The sequence below is a fragment of the Gordionus sp. m RMFG-2023 genome, chromosome 3, assembly GCF_954871325.1.
Source record: "Gordionus sp. m RMFG-2023 chromosome 3, tfGorSpeb1-WG-v2, whole genome shotgun sequence".
Classification (NCBI taxonomy): Eukaryota; Metazoa; Nematomorpha; class Gordioida; order Chordodea; family Parachordodidae; genus Gordionus; species Gordionus sp. m RMFG-2023.
The window spans coordinates 41,845,874-41,854,695 of record NC_088777.1 but is presented as its reverse complement, the minus strand read 5'-3'; positions in this window follow the sequence as shown (position 1 = coordinate 41,854,695).

Below are 8,822 nucleotides of genomic sequence, written 5' to 3'. Positions count from 1 at the left end.
AGCAAAATCTTAAATAAAACTCTTTTAAGGATCTTAATTAAGTCTAGGCATAGCGTCTCTCTATATTACAAGATTTTCACTGGAGCAAACCCCCCTCATAAACCTATGTCTAACCCTATAAAAATTTCCGCTTATACATTATTAATTACATCTGTTTAACTATAATGGCACTTCTTTCATATATTTAAAAAGAATAACTTAAATTATTTTAACTCTTCTACCTACTATCAAAATATTGTGTAATCATGGATTCAATTGAAAACCCCCTCATTTGCAATGATTGGCATGAATATGTGTTGTGAATTTTAGAATTAATTTGCATAAAGATTTCTTTTGGATTTTGTTGTACTTTATATGTAATTTGCATAAAGAATTTTTGTGGATTTATTGTTATAACGCGTGATAAAAAGATTATATTTGAATAGTTATGATTAGTTATAAGAAGATTGAAAAGAGTATAAAAAGGCAAATTTTTACGATATAAAAAATCTTTGTTTTTTTTAAATTATTAACTTTTTTAATTTAATTTTATTTTATTTTATTTTTTTATGATTTTTACTATTATAATTTTGAATAAAGAATTAAAGTTGATTTTATGATTTCGTGATTCCTAATTATTATTAATTTCCTTTTTATATATATTTGTTTTCTATTTTTATATTTAAGTTTTGATGCACAATGACAACTTGTCGTTGTGACAATGGTGTTGGAGAGCGGAGGAGACCGGCCCTTTACAATCTTCAGTCTGTGACCGGTGGCTAAACTGGAATGGTTACATTTGATCTATTTTAAATTGTTGAGTATATAAGATCCAAAGTTAAGTTAAGGGTCACACAATTAGATATATCGAATTCCTTATTCTTGTAAATATAAGAACCAAAAGATCACACAATTAGGTTATTGAACATTTCATTCCACTCTTGATTGTATATATCTACATCCTTTTGCAATTTATAAGAGCAAAGGATCACCCTTTGAAGCTAAAATGGTTACATTAAATTGAACATAGACTAAGATTACTCTATTGTATCAATTGAATCATTAATAAAACACTGTATCTAATGTTCAGGCAAATTTTTTTATTTTAATCATATTTATTTACAGATTCTATGAACATAAAATCTCATTAGTGATAGTAATCATCAAAACTTACATTAAAGAATTTTGACTTAAAATCAGCCATCACCCACCTTTTAAGTAATTAAATTATACTGTAGTTCTCGGATATAGGCTCTTTTTTTACCCCACTCCTTTTTACTAAGCCTATAGAGGTTTAAGCAAATTTTTTCGAAATGTTGCACCTACAAGTACGTGCGGCTTGCCCACAAACGTGTGAAGGGCTCCTCATTTTTCTTCCTCTTTGAGGAAAACCTAGCGTAGGTCTGTTGTACCTACAACCAGAGGGCGAAAACGCTTTTATCACGTATCACGTAATTTTGGATATATGCTGGCTAAAAAATAATTTTGAAAATACTTTTTAAAATATTTTTTGAGCTCCCTGAGATTATAGAGGCTAGTGACGCCTCTGGCCAGGGCGTCTGCCATCTTCTCCTTTATAGTAGATACTAACAAGTGAATAAGTAGGAGCCAATATCTAAACCTAAATGAGCACTACATTAAAAAAGTAAGAATTTTAATCACCCAAATTTAAATATCAGTTTGACAAAAAATTTGTTGGAAAGCCCCCCTTACATATATCCCTACCCTCCTAAAAAGTGCAGCCGTACCCGTTAACTATAACAACCTCATGATATTAATTTTAAAAAATATATTCTAATATATTTGTGATCTCTCAGCAAAATCTTAAATAAAACTCTTTTAAGGATCTTAATTAAGTCTAGGCATAGCGTCTCTCTATATTACAAGATTTTCACTGGAGCAAACCCCCCTCATAAACCTATGTCTAACCCTATAAAAATTTCCGCTTATACATTATTAATTACATCTGTTTAACTATAATGGCACTTCTTTCATATATTTAAAAAGAATAACTTAAATTATTTTAACTCTTCTACCTACTATCAAAATATTGTGTAATCATGGATTCAATTGAAAACCCCCTCATTTGCAATGATTGGCATGAATATGTGTTGTGAATTTTAGAATTAATTTGCATAAAGATTTCTTTTGGATTTTGTTGTACTTTATATGTAATTTGCATAAAGAATTTTTGTGGATTTATTGTTATAACGCGTGATAAAAAGATTATATTTGAATAGTTATGATTAGTTATAAGAAGATTGAAAAGAGTATAAAAAGGCAAATTTTTACGATATAAAAAATCTTTGTTTTTTTTAAATTATTAACTTTTTTAATTTAATTTTATTTTATTTTATTTTTTTATGATTTTTACTATTATAATTTTGAATAAAGAATTAAAGTTGATTTTATGATTTCGTGATTCCTAATTATTATTAATTTCCTTTTTTATATATATTTGTTTTCTATTTTTATATTTAAGTTTTGATGCACAATGACAACTTGTCGTTGTGACAATGGTGTTGGAGAGCGGAGGAGACCGGCCCTTTACAATCTTCAGTCTGTGACCGGTGGGACAACAAGGAGATGTGTCAAACTGTATTCTAATACAAAAAAAAAATTCCAGAAGAACGTAAGAAAAATATGTAAATAAAGATGAAAAGGAAAAATTATGTTGTTAAGATTATGTTTATGTAGGAATATAAAATCTAAAATTAAAGACAAAGGTAACATTCATAGTAGATAGAGATAATTGTGTTTAGTTATTTAAAGGTGATAATTAGGAATTTTATGTTTAGAAGTTACTGGTAAACTAAAAACCATTGGAATTTTGAAACTAATAAAGACTATGTTATTTTAGATTTTAGAATTATTATCAAGTGATCACTAGAAATAACTTTGACAAAAAAATAGAAACATAAATTGCGAAAGTAAATATTTAACTAATAGGTTGCTGAGATATAATAATTAAAAAATTCGGTGAATAAGATTAGAATATAACTTTATTGTTAGGAAATAGTTGATTAAATTCTTATTAAAGATTTACGTTTAACTTTTATTTTAAGGGCTGCGAGAGATAAAACAGCCTCAAGGATTAATGTGAATTAGTATATTAGGTTGTAGATTAACCAAAAAAATCTTCATAGAGAGAATCGGCTTTTCGTCATTAGAAAATTTATGCCGCAATCGAGCTCAATTTGAGATCGGATTTTTATTTTGAATCATGAATAAGATTTAAGAAGAATCATACAATATTATTCTAATAATACAAAAGGAAAAACATGCTTTAGAAATATACATATCAGTTTTCAACAAAGGTTGTGCGAAAAATTATAATGATTAGATTTCATAAGTTCTTCAAAGACGTGGGGTGAAAACCATAGTGATTAGAATTAAGAGGTTGTTCATAAACGTAAGTATGAAAACTTTTATGATTAGGTCATTGATTTCTCAACAACGTATGTATGAAAAGAGATTTATATATTTCAGCAGTTTTTTTTAAAGACTGAGTGTCAAAGAGTACATGAGGAAATAAATACACAATGATAATTTTTTTAAAAAGATAGGTTTTGATATATATTTTAGAATAGAATTCTTAGATATAAATTTAGACATGGCTGAAAAGAAGATGAGATCAATAGCTAAAGGATGAGTACAAGTAAATTTTTCAATGAAAATATGGGTCTAGGTTTCATTAAGGGGAGAGGGGTGATAGAATGTGATATATTTATATAATTTATTATATTTTGCTACGTATTATAAAATTTAAGATTTAGTATAATTTACGCCATTTATTAAAGGCAGAATTAGTTTAGAGGAGATAAATGTAGATATGTAAATAGATTATTTTAGGTAGAAGTAGATTAGATGTGATTACCCGATATCTCAGCAAGGGCAAACTGTCGTAGAAGACCCGAAAGTCTGAAAGATAGATACGATTACAAGAATTAGAGACAACAACCAATCAATTACAAGAGAAAGGGGGAAAACAAGCAAATTGATAGAAAGGAGGGTCAAGACGTTATGCTACAATAGTTAATCGCGGATCAATAATAGCCAATTATTATCGAGACTTGAGTCTAAGATACGGAAATCGACAATCATAGGAACAAGAATTCGTGAAAACCATTGTTTATCGCAGACCAATCGTTTATCGAGATAAAAAGCTAATAGTGGATTACAAGAGAATGATAGAAAACAAGCTACGATGAAACTGGATGGCATCGATAATCGTTCATCAAGCGTGGATCGTGGAAAACAAGCCTTTATCAAGTTCGTCAGTGGCCTACAGAGATAAAAAGCTGATCATTTCCCAGGGTGACAAGCGACAGAAAGAATTCAAAAATTTCAAGCGACAAAGCCTGAATTTTAGAATTAATTTGCATAAAGATTTCTTTTGGATTTTGTTGTACTTTATATGTAATTTGCATAAAGAATTTTTGTGGATTTATTGTTATAACGCGTGATAAAAAGATTATATTTGAATAGTTATGATTAGTTATAAGAAGATTGAAAAGAGTATAAAAAGGCAAATTTTTACGATATAAAAAATCTTTGTTTTTTTTTAAATTATTAACTTTTTTAATTATATTTTATTTTATTTTATTTTTTTATGATTTTTACTATTATAATTTTGAATAAAGAATTAAAGTTGATTTTATGATTTCGTGATTCCTAATTATTATTAATTTCCTTTTTATATATATATTTGTTTTCTATTTTTATATTTAGGTTTTGATGCACAATGACAATCTTGTCGTTGTGACAAGTTTGTTGGGAATGTCTAACCGTTTTAAATAAAAAATGGCAGAAGTTTTTTTGGAAAATAATATCTATGATTGTTTGCAATATACAGATTTGATAGATGTTCAGGAATATCATTTTATTATAATAGGTCTATAATAAAATTATTATTTGCAGCAATATATTTTGTCCTGTTACATCTAAAAATATAATAGATAAACCCCCAATAAATTTATCTTACCCCTTTAAAGGCGCCCTCCCCCTCAAGAAAAATTGGATCAAATATTTATACCCCTTCCCTCCACTCGTGTAGACGGCTAGGAATAACAAGTAAACATTAATTGGTCAGAATCAATCAATTTCCCTACCATAATTTAAAAAAGAAATAGCCATGAGTATGCATGAATTTAAACTGTACTAAATATCTTTGAATGAAAAATTTAAAATATAATTAACAATTAAAATCGAAATATATATCTATTAATAAATTAGAATCCTTTTACCGGATTTTTTCCCATAATAAATTGGTTTATTTTTACTTTATCTTAACTTTTCTCTTAAATAAATAGAAACAAATTGCTCCCGCTTCTACCCCCCCCCCCCCCTCCCACCCCATTTAGCTGCGGATTACCTGATTCCACAAAAGCCCAGTTCAAATACTTATAGCATGGAAATGATACCAGACAACGTCATTGAAAAGTTTTAAGGAGGTAATATCGTCATGCCTGGCTCGATCATATTTATTTTTGCCCATATATATATTTACAAATCATATAAAAAAAATTATGTAATATTTTTTATAAATTTTTTTAACTGTTTGATAAGATTAATAAATCTAAATTTATTAGGAAATTGATAATCTGTCATGTAACCTATTCATTTTTTTTTAAAGATACGTATAAATAATGGTTTCCAGCAATGTTCCATGAACGAAGTTCGTTTTTTTGAAAAATAGTGAACGAAGTTTTTTTTTTTTAAATAATGAATGACATTCCTTTTATTTTTGACGAACTTTGAACTTGAATGCGTTCCTTTTTTTTGTTGAACGTGTTAGATTACGTTCGTTCAATTTTAGAAAATTTACTTATTTTTATTCGTTTGAAAATAAAAAATATTAATTTAATATTAGTTCTATTTTTTAATAAAAAAGAATTATTTTTTAATCAGCTGTTTCCTATGTCACATTATAAAATTTTAACCAGTCACTATTTCTGTCCTATAGTGTAGTTTTGGATATTGTTATTTCATCATCATCATCTGATTCTGAATTAATATTACAATCAAATATAAGAAATAATAGTAACATCATATACACAATAAACTAATTTTATCGTTACCAAATATAAAATATGTCCAAAAGATATAATATCAGTTTCAAAATTTTCAAGTTCTAATTTAAAGAGATAATTGATTATAATATTTAATATTTAATATAATAAAGTATCGTTAATAATTTTTTTTAAAATGTTGAATCTCATCGGCTTATGAAATTATTTTGATTATTATTAAGGACTTAAAGTAAAAAATATTAAACATTATATACATAGATATAAAATAGTTAATATTTTTTAGAATTTATTTATTTTTAATGAGATTATTTGAAATTTCTACATAATTTTTAAGTCTTTGCCAAAAGTTTTTCATTAGTAGATCACAATTTTAAGTATTATAAATTTTTATATTTTATGAATTATTACATTTTATATGATATATTAAAATTAATAAGAGATATTTTTTTTAATTAATAAAAATATTTATTATTTTTAAACATGGGCAATATATTGTGTTAAAAAATATATGGTATTTATTTATATTAAATGAAATGAAAAAAAATTATTCTTAAAGTTTTGAACGAACGTGAACCTATTTTTGTAGGTGAACGTTGAATGTGAACGCGTTCAATTTTTGTCGATGAACGTTGCAGTGTTCGATTTTTTTGGAAATGTTTACAGCACTAGTTACCAGTAAAGATGATTTGAGTTTAGTTAAAATATTAAGACAAGAAAACATTATGAAGCCAAATGTTTTTGAAGAAATTTCCTAAAAGAAACAGGTCTATAGGAGCAATGAATCGACTGATTACAAAAATTTTCTATCGGACACTGGCGTCAGGATTTTGCTAGGAGAAGGGCACTATTAGGTGAATTATCATCCCATAAATTTTATTAGAAATATAAAGATCCACTTATTGTAGGCTTTTGGCTATATTATATTTTTTTAATATAATTTTGTGTTTTTATATTTTTTTCTATTAAAATCCTTTTTTTTTAGAATTTGAATTATAGTCGTTATTTTAAAAAGTTAGACTTTTACTAATTTTTCTTTCTTTCAAATTCTTCCTTATAATGATATATTGTCTAAATTCTTTGGGGAAAGAAGGGGGAGGGGGTGTAGGGGGGAAATTTTTACTAGCTTACTTTGTAATCATTCATGAACGGTGCTGAGAGGCTTCTAGCAACAACCTAATATCTAGAATTCATTATATTTTCAGTAATTTGTATCCTTATTTCTGCCGATATCCTTTTTAGACTAAGGAAACTTTTTTTTGAATGACCGATATTTAAATGTTTAAAAATATATTTTCTAAACATTTTCTGTATATAATGATGCTTAAGCTAACAATAAAGTGTCGAATTTGATGTTATTATTTTAGAAACATTTAGAACGTCAATAATATATAGTTCCAATCGAACTGATACCTTTTTGTTTTATCTATAAATCAATCAATTCTAAATATAATTCAATAAAATATTTAGAAATTGAGAGAGGGATAAATTATCAATGTCTTATGAAAATCTCATTAAAATCTATTGACAGGATCCAAAGTTATGCACATTCAAAGTTGGACAAAGAAAATTCGAACACCAATATTTATAAATCATTTTTTTATTAAACATAACAATTCGATTAAAACATCAACATTTAAAATAAATTAGAGCCAAATGTTGTACTAGTAATCAATTCGGGTTCAGGGTTTGGGTTCTCGTCCCTGATTTCTATTAGCTTAAAATGATATTTAATGTATAGAAAAATTACCGAAGGTGAGATTTCCCTTGTTCCTCCTGGCTACGCCTATGCACAGAATTTAATATGAATTCTGACATAGATTCGTCATCTAATGAGGATGACATTCAAATGACTCAGAATAATGAAATAAAAATTATACCATCCCTTTCTAAAACTATTACCAAAACAACAGACTTAGATTTTAAAATACATTAACCAAGCTTCAAAAGGTATTTTGGATTTCACGTAGAGAGGACTGGTAGTACAGGCAATATTAGAGTTAAGTGTTTCCTATGTTGTATTGTTAAACGGCTCGATTTTTAAAAAAAGGTCCGATTAAGATTTTAGCCAAAATAATAGCCTGAATATTTTGCTCATAGATGTCCAGAAAAGTTTAGACCTCTATTTGGAAAATTTCGTTATTTTGGTTAAAATCTTAATCGAGCCGTAGCAAATCGTGCCGTTTGGTAACACTCTATACCTTCCAATATAAAGGTATATTTCAGCATCTAAGTCACCCACAGTCAAGCTATGGGAACACATCTCTGTAAGATTATTTTCATATAATATATCTTAAATAATGTATTAAATTTTAGTTAGATATACATGTAACAATTTTTGCTTGACGAAATATTATATAGAATTATCAATTAAAAATAAAACTTAATTAAAATTACTTTGACTACCTTCCCAGGGAATGGTGATGTTCTTGTGCCAACAAAATATTTTTATAATTATAATTATAAGAAAACATTTAACATTGCCATATATGTCAACCTTTGTGGAATTCACAAAATAAATCTGGGCCATCTGAACTAATTAAAAAGAAATTAAATTATTACTTATTATTAAATATAATGTTGTCCTCACACCAAATGCTCCCGTAGAACGTTTTCTCACTCTAGGGAGGTTTATTTTTATAGAGAAGCAAGCGCGTCCTATAGACAAAAATTTTTTAAACCGTTTATTATTAAAGGCAAATAAAAATTTATAGAATTTTTATAAAAATAATCATTGCACATATATATGAAATTCTGATATTTTATTTAGGTATAAATATCAGGGATGTGAACCCTTCGACAAAAAAAGGGTCA